The sequence below is a fragment of the Chamaea fasciata genome, unplaced genomic scaffold (assembly GCF_029207755.1).
Source record: "Chamaea fasciata isolate MVZ Bird 193981 ecotype frontalis unplaced genomic scaffold, bChaFas1.0.hap1 SCAF_1, whole genome shotgun sequence".
NCBI lineage: Eukaryota > Metazoa > Chordata > Aves > Passeriformes > Sylviidae > Chamaea > Chamaea fasciata.
The window spans coordinates 135,969,092-135,984,002 of NW_027094086.1; the positions used below are offsets into that span (position 1 = coordinate 135,969,092).

At 39.4% G+C, this 14,911-nt stretch overlaps 1 protein-coding gene across 11 annotated transcripts in view; it reads left to right on the plus strand.

The window, feature by feature from the left end:
- The window catches only part of KIAA1217 (KIAA1217 ortholog), a 345,995-nt gene that overhangs the window by 181,840 nt on the left and 149,244 nt on the right, over positions 1-14,911 (plus strand). The window lies entirely within an intron of this gene.

Genomic DNA, 14,911 nt, shown 5'->3' on the forward strand with positions numbered 1-14,911 from the left:
GGGAACAGGCAGGTCTGGGTGGGAAAGGGTGGGGACAACGCCCGAGCTTAAAAATGTGAAAAGAGAAAAATCGTAATGTTCTGCCTAAGACTACTGAGAGATGTAAACTTCAGAGGAACTTCACTTCCATGTCGATCCTCAGTAGGATTTAGGGAATGAGAGGGTTGCAGAATATGGTGAAACCATTGTCTAATTCCAGGTGAAAAAACAGGGTATAAAGGTTTTCTGATATTCTGCATTGCTTGATTAGGCAAGGTTAAATAAACATTTTTTTGAACGTGTAGTGACTTTTAAAGTGAAAGAATTGAAAGCAGTACAAGTGAAAAAATCCCTTTAATAACTGATTTTTTTTTTAGTCAAAGCTCTTTTGCTTTTACACCCATGTTATATCTTGAAACTGAGTTATTAATGGGAATTTTTTAGAATTCATTTCAATTTAACCTTTCTCCCAGAGTCTGTTAGTTGTTTAGTACTTGCATACATACAAAAAACAATGTAAAATGAACTAGCATATTTTACATTCATTATACTGTTGCTGGTTAATGCCATTGAATCAGGTAGGGAGAAATTGATTTAGTGTTAATTACTGCATGAACACTTCTTTGGTCTGTGCCAGTTAAAAAACAGAGTTAAAAATTACATTCAGTTTTAAAATGTGAAGAATGTGATTTTAATCTGGATATGCTGCAGAGTTTTCTAGTTGAGAACATCCATTTCATTGAATTACCACTTGGTTCACATACTGGTGTACTTAAGGCATCACCAAAAAAATGCCTATTTTTATTTGAGAAGTCAGCGTCATACAGCCAGAACTTGCTGCTGTGTCAGCACAGGCTGCAGGTATTTGTGCCGGGGAAAAGTAAAGTTTCACAAGTTGTCTGAGGAGATTCCTGTGAGTTCCTGCCTTCTCTCCACCAATGGGCACTACTTCCCTGCCCCAGTGAGACAGCAGTTCCCTGCTGTCCCTGGGCAGTCTGTGTAACCCAGCGGAGCACTGCTGAGGAGGGGGGACCCTCCCCAGTGTCCACACGTGTCCCCTGTCTCACCTATATCTGGTGCAACAATTTATTGCTTTCCAGGGTCGCTCTAAGTAAAGGGCAACTGCCCGTATTTTACACTGTTACAAGCCCCTAAGAAAAGCTATGAAAATGAACATATGCAACTTGATTATGAGGTTAAATCTGCTGGATTCCAAGCCCTTAGCTTTTGTTTATGGAAGGACATGAGATGACATGTCCATTTGTTTTGAGTTGAAACATGCTCTTTAGGCCCCAGATAATGCTGTGATTGCAAGATATTTATAAATAGCCTGATAGATAAATGACAAAGAGCTGGTTCATTAGCAAAGTAAAGTGGATTTACTTTGTATTCACTCAAAGTGAAAATGCTGAGGAAGAAGAATATTCCTAATAGTGTTCTCAGTGGAAAGTCTTTCAATTTTACCCTCTAGTTTATAAAAGTAAGGCAACTTATTAATGTACATATTTAACTACTAGCCCTAAGGTATCTCTGGGAGTAAATGAAATTTAACTAGATTGTTAATACTTGCTTTGATAAATATAAGTTTCTTCATTTATATCTATCAGTTAAAAGTAATAGAAAAGCTGGGGTTTTTTTGAACAAGCAAACAAAACACAGTTGCAAAAAGGCTAATAAAGCAATTCCTTTTCTTTTTCCTTCCCTCCCCCATGCAAACCACACACCAGTGCAGTTACTTTGCCCCAACAGGATTAGTAACTTTTTTCCTGTGGCAACGTCTCTGCATTTTAAATAGTGTGTATTGTTTCTAACTCAGAAGTCCCAGGTAGTTGTTTGTACTTTCCTTTGTTCATGTGAATTTTGTACATATATTTTTCTAATCTAATTTTATGACATGCAAAAGTATTTTTAGAATGCTTTGTATTCAGTTGACGGAGTAAATGCCTGCAGTAATCTTGTTCCAGTACATATTATTAAATTCAGTAAAGAATCTAGGACTTTGGTATCCCTTAAAGCATATTTCAGGCAGCTGCCTTCAAAAGTGTTGCCCATGGAAACCTCTCCCAGTTACTGTAGACACCTGAGATTCCTTAGGTTTCAGAAACTTAAGCTTTTCTGGCCCACAATGTCCTGAGGCATTTATAGGTGTGTTTTTGTACATACTCGGTTTAGCCCTCATTCTTTCTGGGTTGCCTCTGTCGATGACTGCCAAAAGCTACCCCAAAACATCCAGCACGGCCCTGCCTGGGGGATGGGTTCAGTGCAGCACTGGCTCCAGCAGTGCTGGGGAGGAGTGTCTGCACCAAGGGTGCTTTGCCACTGCATCCTCTTCCAACTCTGCTTTTAAACCAAAGCACCTCCAGCTGCTTCCTGCCCAGCTCAGGAGGCATCCTCAGGAAACCATCCTACATGGGGCTTGTCAATGACCCCTAAATCCCAAAATAATTTCAAGTCCCTTATTTACATATGAGAGCACAGTAAGTTTGTGACAGAAGTGATAATGAAGGCCTGCAAGCCCTGGTCTACGAACACTTTTGGCCACACCGGTTTTGGGCAGACGTTCTCACTTGGCCATAGCTCTGGAGGTGTGCTGCAGAAGGTGTGAGGAGCACTTGTCTGGCAGATGATCACAGCCAGGAAGAGGTGTTGGGTGAGAGCAACAGGTTGTGCTGCTGGTAGTGTTGAGGTGACAGTATAACTTCCCTGGCCATTGGTCAAGACTCCTTCTGCAACCTGGGATTAGCCTCAGAACTGGTGAACTTGCTGTGTCCAAAAACCATTTCCCTGCAAATGGCTGTGAATATGTTTGGGTTGTTCTTGTTGCAGGTGAATAGTCCTGTGAGCTTCTCACTGGGAAGCACTTTTGTGCTATATGCCCATTGTCAGTTGGGATGGGAGCACATATTTATGTCAGTCATTAGCAAAGTAAATGCACCTCTGGACTATTGCTGCTGCTTTACAGCATTTTCCAGTTGATTTTCTAACAAAGGCAGATTGCACTCAAGTCAGCTGATTAACTGGTTTGGTTTAACCATAATCACTGGGATTTAAATTTTCTGGGCTCTAATAGGAGAACAAGAGTGAGTAAGACAAACCAATTGCTTATGTACATGTATTCCAATTTCCTTTCTCTTCAAATGAGTTGAGTACATCAGAAAAAAAAACCCCAACAAAACAGTGCTATTGTTAAAATTGTGGCCAACACCTGACTCTGACAGCTGCCCCTGAGATGTGTGTTTTTAACATTCCCCTAGTCGTGGTAATTGTGCCAGTTCAGTAAATTCAGAATCTGTGGTATCAAGTTTTGCATCTTGACATAGGAAATCAATGCAGGGACTTTTGGTTGGTCAGGAATCTTTTGAAGGATCCACTTTTGGTCTTGTGGATTTTTTGTCCCAATTAGTACCTTCTGTGATACTGCATTTAATGTGGCCCCTTGTGCAGGGGATTGTAGTGAATTCCAGTTATTCACTAGGAGACTGCTGCCTTAGTAAGCACTGAGCAGTGTCATGTGTTTCAGTTTAGGAAAGATTTTCATTAGCTGATCAATACACTGCCATAGGTGTACTTCACTTAAAAAAAAAAAAAAAGTCTAAAATTCACAATTAGTTATTAAGGAAAGGAAGGGAGAAGCTATTCTCTTAGGTTATTTTTAGATTACAAAATCCAAAAGACCAGTAATATGTCTTTCACCATGAGTTCTGCCTCTTAAGGGCAATTTCTTAACACCCATCAGGTGGTGGATGAGGGATAATCAGCCATCATATATGTTCTGATCTTAAGTAGTTACAGATTATTTTGTCCCACATCTTGAGATTTATCTTCCAACATTTCTTCTTGCTAGTTCTTCCTGATACCTACATGAATGTCCAGTTCTGTTTTGTGTTGATGAATTCTTGACTATGGTAATGTCTCATGACTGAAAATTCCAGGGCTCAATTAAGTTTTAAGACTGTTTCAGTTTCTAAGGGGTTTCTTACACATATCTTACACATACCTTTAATAAACAATCTTCATTGCAATTATTTCGTTCAAAAGAGAAAAACTAGTTGTACTTCAGTTTCAATTGAACCTAAGTATTTCTTCAGTCTGGAGGGAGATATCTGTCCTTTAAGAAAGGAAGAAGGCTGCAAGAGGAATATGTCGAGTGGAGAAACAGAGTTAAAAGGGTTTTTTCTTTTTTTTTTATTTGAAAGAAGTTGATTCTAAATCCTACACAATATGTTAATTTCAGATACACTTCCTGCCAAATGAACAAGCAAAGACTTTTCCAATTTGCACCTATGTTGTGGGTATGTGGGTGTCTAAAGTCTGGAAACAGACCTGCTGTCAATGTTTATGTATGAGCTTTGGGCCTTCTTCCACTGTGCTTTGAAAGCGTAATTTTAGCTGCATTTATTAATTTGTAGCCCTATTTTTAGTAACACAAAATACTATACATCAGACTGTTGTAATTAGTAGCAAACTACTCACAGAACGAACAAATATTTGACTTTGATTAGAATAAGTAAGAAGAAATGTCACTTATTTCCCATTGGCTGAACAAAAAAACCTTTGCATGACATTGGTTGGTTGATTTAAATGAGGGTAAATATTGTTTGGAAGGAAGAATTATTTTTTAGGCTAATGTAAAAACGTAGTTTAAAAGTACCAATGTAACATAAATGCTTCCATTTAAAAAGCGTACCCAAAAAATTAGAACATTTATGAAATTTCTTGTAGATCTAAACAAACTATTTTTCTTTTTTTTTTTTCTAAAGAGATGTAGTAATTTGAGTAAATTCTTGATCTACTTATATTTCTGTTATATATTTCCCTAAAAGTCTGTAAAGAAAAACCCGCTCCAAAACCTCACAGATATTATGTGCCAATTTCACTCTTTCATTACAGATATCACATGGTCTTTATTTTTTTTTTTGAAAAGCTATTTCGTATTAAAATTGTTGAATAGCTTTGCATTAAACAGACAATATTATATCAACGTCTGCTACCCAGGGATGTGGGAGAGCCTCTGTATTCTTCCGTTCTTAGAATGGGATCACCACACTAATGGAATTACCATGATTTGTCAGTAACTGCTGCAGTATTTTCGGCTTTTTTAGAGGATCTCTGTTGTTCCGATTTGTTTTCAGCTGCTAATCCAAGCTGCCATCTTTTTGGCTAGTACTAGTCCAGCCCTGGGAATACGGGCAGGACGGTGCCTTCTGCCCGCCTCAGGCACGCTCCTGTGTGGGTGAGTGAGGCAGAGGAGGGTTCTGCGCTACACACACCAGGGACTCTGCTTTACCACAGGCAATTTGTATGGTGTCTGTCACTGGGGGATTTAAATGAAAACATGTGATAGAAACAGCATCAAACCTTTCTGGAAGTCAGCGGAGAACCTCTCCCTTCAGAACATCACAGAAGGGTGGGATGGGGTGGAGCAAGGAGGCGCAGACCACAAAATGTTTTTCTTGGCCCTCATGGTGCTGGTGTTGATGTCAATAAAATGTTCCTGCTGACCAGGGTACAGTTGGGCCAAACCCCCAGCGGATCGTCTGACCGACGTGCTCTTCCTCTGATATCAGATGCAAGCATTTAATTTCTGGCTCAAGTGTACTTCCCTTCTATTTTATTTTTACCGAGTGTTTTCCACACCGGAGGTTGCAGCCGGCGGCTCCCCGCGCGGGCACCTGCTGCCGCCGCCGCTCCCGGCACGCCGGGCCCGCAGCTCCCTCGCTCCGGCAGCTGCCGGGCACTGCTGCACGGGCTCCCGGCCGCAGCCTCCGAACGCCGTCCTGAGCAGCTGGCTTAATCCCGTTCTGAGCCTGGAACCCTGCAGCAAGTGGAGTCGGGTTTCTCCGTGAGGCCAGTGAATAGCTTTCAGTAATGCAGGACCGCTGCAGAGGTCACGTACGATACTTGGTTGTTACTGTAGCTTAATTCAAGATACTTCATCACAGCATTAACTATTTGTATTGCTTTGATTGCTCTTCCACGTCTTTTTACTGTACATGTTTTACCGTCTTCCTTAATTGCTATGTTGTGACCTCCTTGGTCTTGGGTATTAATCCTGTCACAAAAGGGTAGTTTCCAGCCCATGGGGAAATGTATTTGCTCAATCCCCACCCATGTGTGAGCATGCAACCATGAGAAACCAGTATTTTTTATGTGTGACTCACTCATGCATCCGGATGTACAATGAAGTTGCACATCGGATGGGGCTCTGCCGTATGTGCACACCTGTGGAAAAGCTGCACCCCGAGGAAGAGGGACCTGTGCTGCTCCTACTTCTGCCTTTCCATGCTGGTGACAATCTGCTGCTGAGGGGATGGCTTTTGGGCAGGAGGTAACCCCTCGTGCTCCTGTGGCACAACCGAAAAGAAAAAGGAACCTCTCTGCTCTTTGCTGCTCCTCTGGTGATTCTCCTGCAAGCCAGGTACAACTGTGATAAAGAGCCACGGCTTTCTTCTGTGGGGCTTGTGTAAGAGAAAATGGAAGCTTTTGGCTAGGCTGTTATATTCAAAACATTGCTCCCTGAAAGAAGGAATGTCCTTAAGTGTTCGTTATTATTATCCTATTGTCCATACACGTTTCTTGGTTGTTTTTGAGATGTGCGAAAAAATGTTAGGTTACTGCAGTAGTTATCAGATGTTTTTAAGAGGGAGACTGACAGTCTACAGAAGAAAAGGCTTCTCTTGAACCACGTTGAAATATAATTTGATTTTATCTAATGTTTTCAAAATTTGTCATATGCCATTCAAAAACCAAGATGCTTTCTTCTCTAATTATAGAGAATGTTTATATGCAGGGTATCCAGTATCTTTTTTACTGGAAGTCTTCCAGGACTCTGGACTTTGTGGGCGTCTTCTGAATTGAAGGCTTAGGAAAAAGTAGACTTCTACTCTGAAGATACTTAGATAGTGAAGATGAGTGAGCTGCTTTTCTCCTCATGTCTTCTCCAGCTTCTGCTGTAATATTTTGGGTTTGACATATCTTTTTTCCTCCTGCTGTGACAGCAGGTATTGGTTTGTTTTAAAGAAACTGTGAACTCACAAGTTCAGTCTTGTTTCTGTATGGCTTAAACCTGTCTCAGAGACATTATTTTGCCAAGAATAGTTCTACTTATAATATGTTAGACAGATTTCTTTGTTGCTGTGGTATATAGGCAAAGTCAGCTTGGAATTTAAGAAAACTTTCCACAGTTTGTAAAGGGAGAACTAAGGAAATGAAGGGAAAAAAAGAAAGGCTCACAAATACTCAGACATGTCCTTGTGAGATGTTTCTCATGTAGGTTGGGGTTTTTTAATGTACTTTTGTGGATTTCTTACAATACCTATTAGTGATGTACTGTCACAGAAAGGGCTGAGTTGTTTTTGTGATGTGCCACAGCAATGTGATTCTAGGTGTAGCAACTGGGGCAAGTAATTCTGAAGTGATAACAAAGAGATTTTTTGTTTAAGGTGATCACTCTCTGTGATAACTATAAGAAGATGCATAAACTTCTAGATTAGATTGAGTTGCTGTGTAGCCTTTTAAGCACACCAGACTAAAACTAATGTGGGGTAGAACATAGAGATGTATTGAGTTGCCTGGCGAAACAAGGGCAGTTTAGATAACCATTCAATAGCTTATTGTGGTTAGATAAACATGGAATTCTAGGTATTTTCCACAATAAAAGAACTTACAAGGTCTTTTGATCTGTGCTTTCTTCTGCCACTTGTCAGACTTCCCTGGATACTGCCAAAATGACTGTGCTTTTGTCATTGTCCTTCTCTCTCTGTGTCTCTTTTTTAATTTTAGGAACACAGTGTTAGATTTTGAGAGTAGAATAGCTTTTCTAACTCCTAACTTGCTCTGCAAAAGCAGTCAGACAAAAGTTATCAAGCCTTTCAAGTGAGGTTTGTCTAGCCATTACTGCTTTGTTTTTCAGCTTATCTTCCCTGTGGTTTGAAAACTTTCTCATATGTCTGGGTTCTGGGATCTTTCAGAAGTCTTTTAAAATGCAGTCATAATTTCAAAATGTTCATTCTGCCTTCAGACACTTTCAGTGGAGACGAAGGCGATGATCTGGTTTTACTTACCTCAGTATATGGCAGGGAGCTATGTTTGGAAACCTAATCTTACATACTGTTCAACTGCTCATTTAACCAGAACAGCCAGCCTGATTTCGTATTGCTGTCTCTGCCAACCCACAAAATCACCTACATTTGTTCACCCAAATTCAGCAAAGAAGCTGAGTCTGGCAGCGTTCTGTTGCAACAGCCAGATTTAAGTAATTTTATCTGAAATCCAGGAGGGAGGGAAAGTTGAAAAGAGTTTTAAGGGAAGAAAAGCCTGGATGAGGCAAGGAGAATGTTTTGCTTTGAGTCCATTCTAGGTGTGTGGGGTGTTGCACTGAAGAGCAAAACCATTAAAATCCTTTTGAAAACTAATGACTGACACCAGCTGCTAGGTTAACATATTGTGGTATCATGCTCAATAAAAGCACATAGTTTATCTTTTCCATGACTAGTCTGCCTTGGTTCACAAATAAAGGGAGAATTTCCAGTTTCCTTGTTCATAACAGACAGGTAAGCAGTCATAACCATAGCTCTGCTATTTGATCACTTGAAAGCTCAGGCACCAAGAAGCATTGCAAATAACAGATTTGTGCATACTCAGCCTGTGCGATCTCTCTTATCTCTCCTGTTATTTTGTTCTCATCTAAGAAAAGGATCAACCAGTTGTTTCTTATTTAAGCCCCTGCTTCAAACGACGTTAGGCATGATGCTCAAATATCCCCCATGGAAGTGAAGTTGGTTGTCAGCAGTGTTAAAAGGCACCGTTTTTCCCCATTGCCTTTCCTAAAAGCTCCATGTAAATACACAGGCAGTTGGTTGCTGTTTCCAACAGCTCTTCCTGTTGGAAGGTTTCAGTAAGTAGGAATATACAAACATCAAACTGACTTTGCTGTCCCAGGTGGGTGTTTGAGTTAACTGCTGTTCATTGAAGATGATTTCAAAAGCATCTGATTAAAATGTTAATACAAGTGCTGTTTTTCAACAGTATTTTTTTTTTGACTGATAATATGATTGCAGTTTGCTTCTGTAAGTCCAAAGTGTACTGATCAAAAGAAAAGTGATGCTGAGATCTGGAGACATTGTGGGAGTTGTACTTCTTTTCCTTGGCCTAATCCAAAAAGACACAACCAAAACATGTTAATAATTCATCATATTGGAAAATTTCTTAAATAAATACTGCACTATGAGCTCTGTTTGACTTGAAGGAGAACAGCTACTATGCTTGCACTTAAAAGAGAGGGAGATATTCCTTCTTATCAGCAGAGCTATTTCTTTCCTGACAGTTTGTGCTGGTCAGAAAGGATAAGGGATACTATCACAGGCCACATAACAAGGCCTTTTGCCCTCTTTTCCATGATTGGTAGGCTGAGAGTCAACAGGACAAAATCTTTATTTATTTCTCTGACACACTGCCTTGCTACTTCACATGAAAGCAATGCAGTCTTAATCTAAGGCGTTTTGTACAGTTTGAATTAATCCAACCATTAAGAAGCACATTGTTTAAAGATTTGCAGATACTATTTCACAGGCCAAAAAGCTTCTGAGAGTTTGTTCAGCCAGTGTATTAGATGAACAAAATTAGAGTAAACTATGATGCAGTTGTTTTGCCTCTTTTTTTGCAGGGTATTTATTTTGTGTTCCCTCTTATATTACAGGTTGCCATAAATCATTTGTTGAGTACAGTGACCTTTACAGAAAGACAAGTAGTAGTAAGTGCTTAGGGATCATTGTCTTGATAGCTGGAAAGAGAAGATTTTTGTCGCAGGAAATTATCTGAATGATGAAAGATCAAAAAAATACAGATTCTTCCCAACCTCAGTGTCTGTTAGAGTTGCCAGAGGTGTATTACCCTCCAGCAGGACTGGATACTGGAACAGGTCATCTGGCATGGTTTTAGGCCTGCTCAGTGATACCAGCATAGTTTCTACACCTTGTCCTTGAAAACTGAAATCAAGAATATTATTTTCCTGTAGACAGTAGTGGGGGAAGGTTCATACTCTCTATTTTTCCCTGCAGAAATTTCAAGGAAAATTATCAGGGTGCCTTGAGAATTGCTGGCCTTTGGGACTAGCACAGGGAGAAGTAGGTGACATTTAACATTTGAAGAAATCCATGGATTGCTTCAAAGTTTGGTAATAAAGTTGTCAGCTTGAGTTTTGTATTCAATCTTATTTTATATTTTTTGTAAATTTGTGGTGAAATAGGTTCATTTGGGAGGAGGTAAATATAGGTAGAAGTTAAGGTTTTTCATCTAGAAGAATGTTAAATGTCATCTCTTGAAACAGTTCTTGGAAATAAATTGACAGGCAGCTTTTATATAATTTTTTTTAATGGGATTTGGACTTCGGTGAAGAAATTCATTCTGCTTAAACTGTCAGCAATTGCAGTACAATATTTTGCCACAGTAGTATGATATATTGTCCTAGTAGGTACACAGTATCTTGTTACAAAGCTAGAGTGTATCCCAGCCAGAGAGCATACTTTAATATGACATTATCTTTTGTTTCCTCAGTACTTCTTCAATAAAATAGACAAAGAAGTTTGGCAAGCAATTCTGTAAAGGTGTGAAGAGCGACAAGTGAGAGAATGGTGATTTTACAAAGAAAATTAAAAATAAATCAGGCGAGGAAAGATTTTAGTCAGATGTGTAAACATATCCTTTGCACTGAGAGATAAAGCCAGAGGTAATGAACTGTCAGACCCAAGTAACCACCTCAGGAAATGTGCACAGTGTTTGTGCACAGACAAATCTGTGCTCTGCTCACAGTTCCTGCTGTGAGTCTGCTGTGGTGGTGCAGAAACCTGCAGCAGCCTGCAGAGTCACTTTTTAGGGCTAAAGAGTAGAGACAATTAATGGTCACGAGCATGGTGTAAATACGTGATGTATATAAGTGTTTGCAATACTACATGGATAAAACTTTTCACAGGTTAAGACTTTAAAAGAAGATACCGAGTTGGTATTGAAAGAATGAGCAGTGGCATTATAAACCCACAAGATCAGATGACTTTGTAAAGTTTTGCCTCAGCTTTTGAAAACTGTAATGGAGAATGGAGTAACATTTGCATTTGAGCAAATGTGTGATTGTGTGTCATAGTAGTGCTTAAGTTGAACAGGACCTCTGGGTAGCATCTGAACTGCTGTGGAAAGCAGAGGTTTAGATTAGATTATCCACACCCATCAAGCTGAGTCCTGAATATTGCCAGCGCAGGAGTTTCCACCACTTCTCCAGATGGAATTTCCAGGAACAAGGTCAACTGTACCCTGGAAAATGGTACGTCTGGAAGGGATGTAAGGAGCTTTTGATCTTTTTGTTTTCACAAGAGTTAGTGATAGTGTGATGCTATCATAAAGGGAGAAGGAGTTATTTCCCAGGAAGACAGTGATTAGGACTCAAAGATGGCCTTACCTCTGGATGTGCATTGTGACAAGAATGACTGCTGTAGATGTTGAACCATGGGAGCATTGCAGAATGACACCCAAAAGATTTGAGATCTCATGAAATTATTTCTCTTTGAGAACTGTGATTTTTTATCCATTGGCCCGATCAAAATAGAGATCCTCCTTGATTAAGAAATGTAATTCTCTGGAAGCAGGAGAAAATACACTGAGTTTATACTGGCTGTTTAGAACAGCAATAAAAATCGGAACAGAAACTAAAGGTTATAGCTGGAGAGCTGGGCAGATTCAAATCAGGAGTAATGCACAGTATTTTTCATATAGAAATGATTCATGATTCTGGCAAATTATCAAGGGAAGCAAGAGGTTCTTCATGTCTCTAAATCTTTGAACTGTGACAGGTTGCTTTTCTAACTGATACACTTTAGTCAAACAAAAGTTGCTGATGAATAGGGGTGATTGGCAGAGACTTATTGGCTGCTCCTTGGCCCTGGTTATGCAACTGAGACTCTTGGCTATTCATGCAATTTTAATGTTTCAAGCACTGTTCATATGAAACTGAGTTTGACCCAGCTGCTTTTTAATATAGGACTGCAATAAGAATGAGCTGTTTTAGAAAAAAAAAATTGCTTTAATATTTAAAAATTTAGGTTACTTGAAAATTTAAGATAAAAATAAGAGTAGTAAGCAAAATATTACAAGAAAAAGAGTTAGTTAATAAAATTAAGATAGAGTTAGGGTAAATAGTATTTGCCATTTACAATTAGAATATTAATATATATATTGTTATCCCAGCCAGGATACCAATATACAGCTATCATAAACAAGCACAAAAAAGGCCTGTGTGATTGCCACGACAAAAATTTCCCAGTCTTAGATGCTTAGATGCCCTTAATTCAGAGGAGTTTTCTACTTTGACCAAAACTTTGAATTTCACCTCAGTTATTCCTTGGGAAAATTCTTGCTTACAGCAGTAACAGTTTTGGCAATGTTAGAGATCCCAGGATTGCACTGCCCTGAAACTGATACTTTGTAAGGTACCACCAAAGTTCCCTATTGATTCTTTGTGTACTGTCATTTGCAAGTAATGGATCTGGATACAGTAAATTTTTCTGAACATAGACAAGACTACAGTACACCTTGAAGCAATCAAGAAATAACCCACAACCAAATTATTTTTTGGTAAGGAGGAGACAACCCGCCCCCCCCACCCCCCCCTTCACTGTTGCATGGTTCCACAATGGATAGAAGTATATCTGAAAATGGGACTTTGCACCATTTGACAATTATTTGTGGGCACAGCAGAATGAGGAATGGGAGTCTGTCTGAGGGAAGGTGGTGACAGAAAACAGAATGAGTTTTCCAAGAGAGGATAAGAACAAAGTGACATAGCCTGAGAATGAGAAATTTCTGTTACGACTTGGGTCAGAAACATGAAAAGGACAAGTGCTATATAAAAGTAATACGGGAAATCTCTAAGCAGAAAATAATTCTTGATCTGCGCTTGTAATCACAGCAGAATGTAAAAAAATGAAGTAAAGAAATATATAGCACATGTAGTGTAATAACATGGGTCTGTCAGAAAGGCACACACAGTTTTAGAAGGGGTGAAGGGGACCAAAGCTGTGCACCAAAGCTGATTGCAGCAGGAGGGGAGCATTTTGAACCCAGTGACTGAGGCGAGTGAGTGCTGCTCAAAGCTGCTGGTGCTGAGCAGTTTAATTCTAGTAGCTGGGAAGGATTCCCTAAATGATGTACAGGAGGTCTGTATGTCTGTGCCTGGGCAATTCAGGCTGCAGTTCAGTTGTGTGTAGTGCAGCTGCAGGTAGGTGTAGGATTCTGAGGGGGAACCTCATTACTGTATCTGAAGGGAGGATCTGAAGGGAGGATGCCAAGGAGATGGATCCAGTGGTGCCAAACAGCAGGGCAAGAGGCAACAGGCGGAAACTGAGGCACAGGAAGCTCCACCTTAAGAAATTCTTTACTGTGTGGGAGACTGAGCACAGGAACAGATTGCCCAGGGAGGCTGTGGAGTCTCCTTTACTGGAGATACTCCAGAACTGCCTGAATGCACTCCTGTGCCGTGTGCTCTAGGATGACCTTGCCTGAGCAGGGAGGTTGGACCAAGTGACCACTGTGGCCCCTCCCAACCTGACCCATTCTGTGATCTTCATTCCACTGTATGGATAGTTTGGGGTTTGACCTAATGGTTCCAGAAACCATCTGAACTGTATCTACCTTAAAAGACATGTGCCCAAGAATATATAATTTCTTTGCTGAAACCATCAGCAAAAATTGAAGTTTTTGTAATATACAGTTTCCAATCAAGTGAGGGATAAATTGGCAGTACTGTCAGTTGTAAAGTAGCTAATCTAGCTCTGTATTCTTTCTTTAGTGCCTCTTTCCTTCTTTCTTCTTAGATCTTACTTCTGTTTTGAGAAAACCAGATTTGTAATAAAAAATGATAATAGCCTAAGTTTTTTTAAAAAAAAGCTGCCCCTATCCAGTTTATACTTTGTACAGTCTAGACAGTCTGCATTTATAAATATCCTGCTATTGCATTAAGCCATAGCAAGCTTGACAGTAATAAAGAGAAAAAATAATTTTTCCCCATGCTGCAGTGGTGGGCCTTCCAGGTTTGTGTGCGTGACCCCCAGAGGTTTACAATATCACTGTCAGCTGCATTGGCTCAACAAAATAAGCAGAAAAATTCATCTCTGTGGTCTTTTACTGGGGTTTAAATGCAGAGGGAGGGAATTCGTTAAAAAAGAAAAGCAGTTGCCAAGAATTTAGAATGTTTTCCTGTTTTTTTTCCCTAAAATTTCAGTCTGAATGAAGCAAATCAATCTCAATTTTGTTGTGGTCTCAGCAGATACCTTTCTAAACTTTAATTTGCTTTCTGTGTTTATTTTTGCATTTAAAAAAAACATCTTCTTGTTTTAGTGGTATTTCCTAATTTTGGAAGTAGAATTTCTGAAATGCTGTGAAGAAATTTCGTGTCAGCCAAAAGGAGGAATACTGAAATGCTTTGAATGCTTTGTTCATATTTTCATGAGGAGAACCTACTTTAATGTACAGAGTGTGAAAATTTGGATCAGTTTCAGATGAAAAGTCTGCTGCATGTATGCAAATAAGTCAAGAACTAAGTCCATGAACATGGGAGTTCATTCCTTAACATGGTATATACTTTGTTACACTGAGTCTCTTCAGCTTTGCTCCCACAACATTGTTCCTCAAGCTCCTATAAAAAAGAAGCACTCTTTGAACTGAGTTTTTCAAAAGGATAGAAGTTATATTTTGTTTACCAGATAATTGTGATCTAAAATATTTCTTTATACCAAGAATATGTTAAACTCCCTATAATGTTAATTTCAACCTGTAGTTCCTCTCTTTTAAAAGAAGTGGATGTTTTGTTATATAAAATAGAAGTCTAGTCTACATGTCACTTTCAATTCTGTATCTGTCATGGTATAAATAATTTAAAGGAAAACAA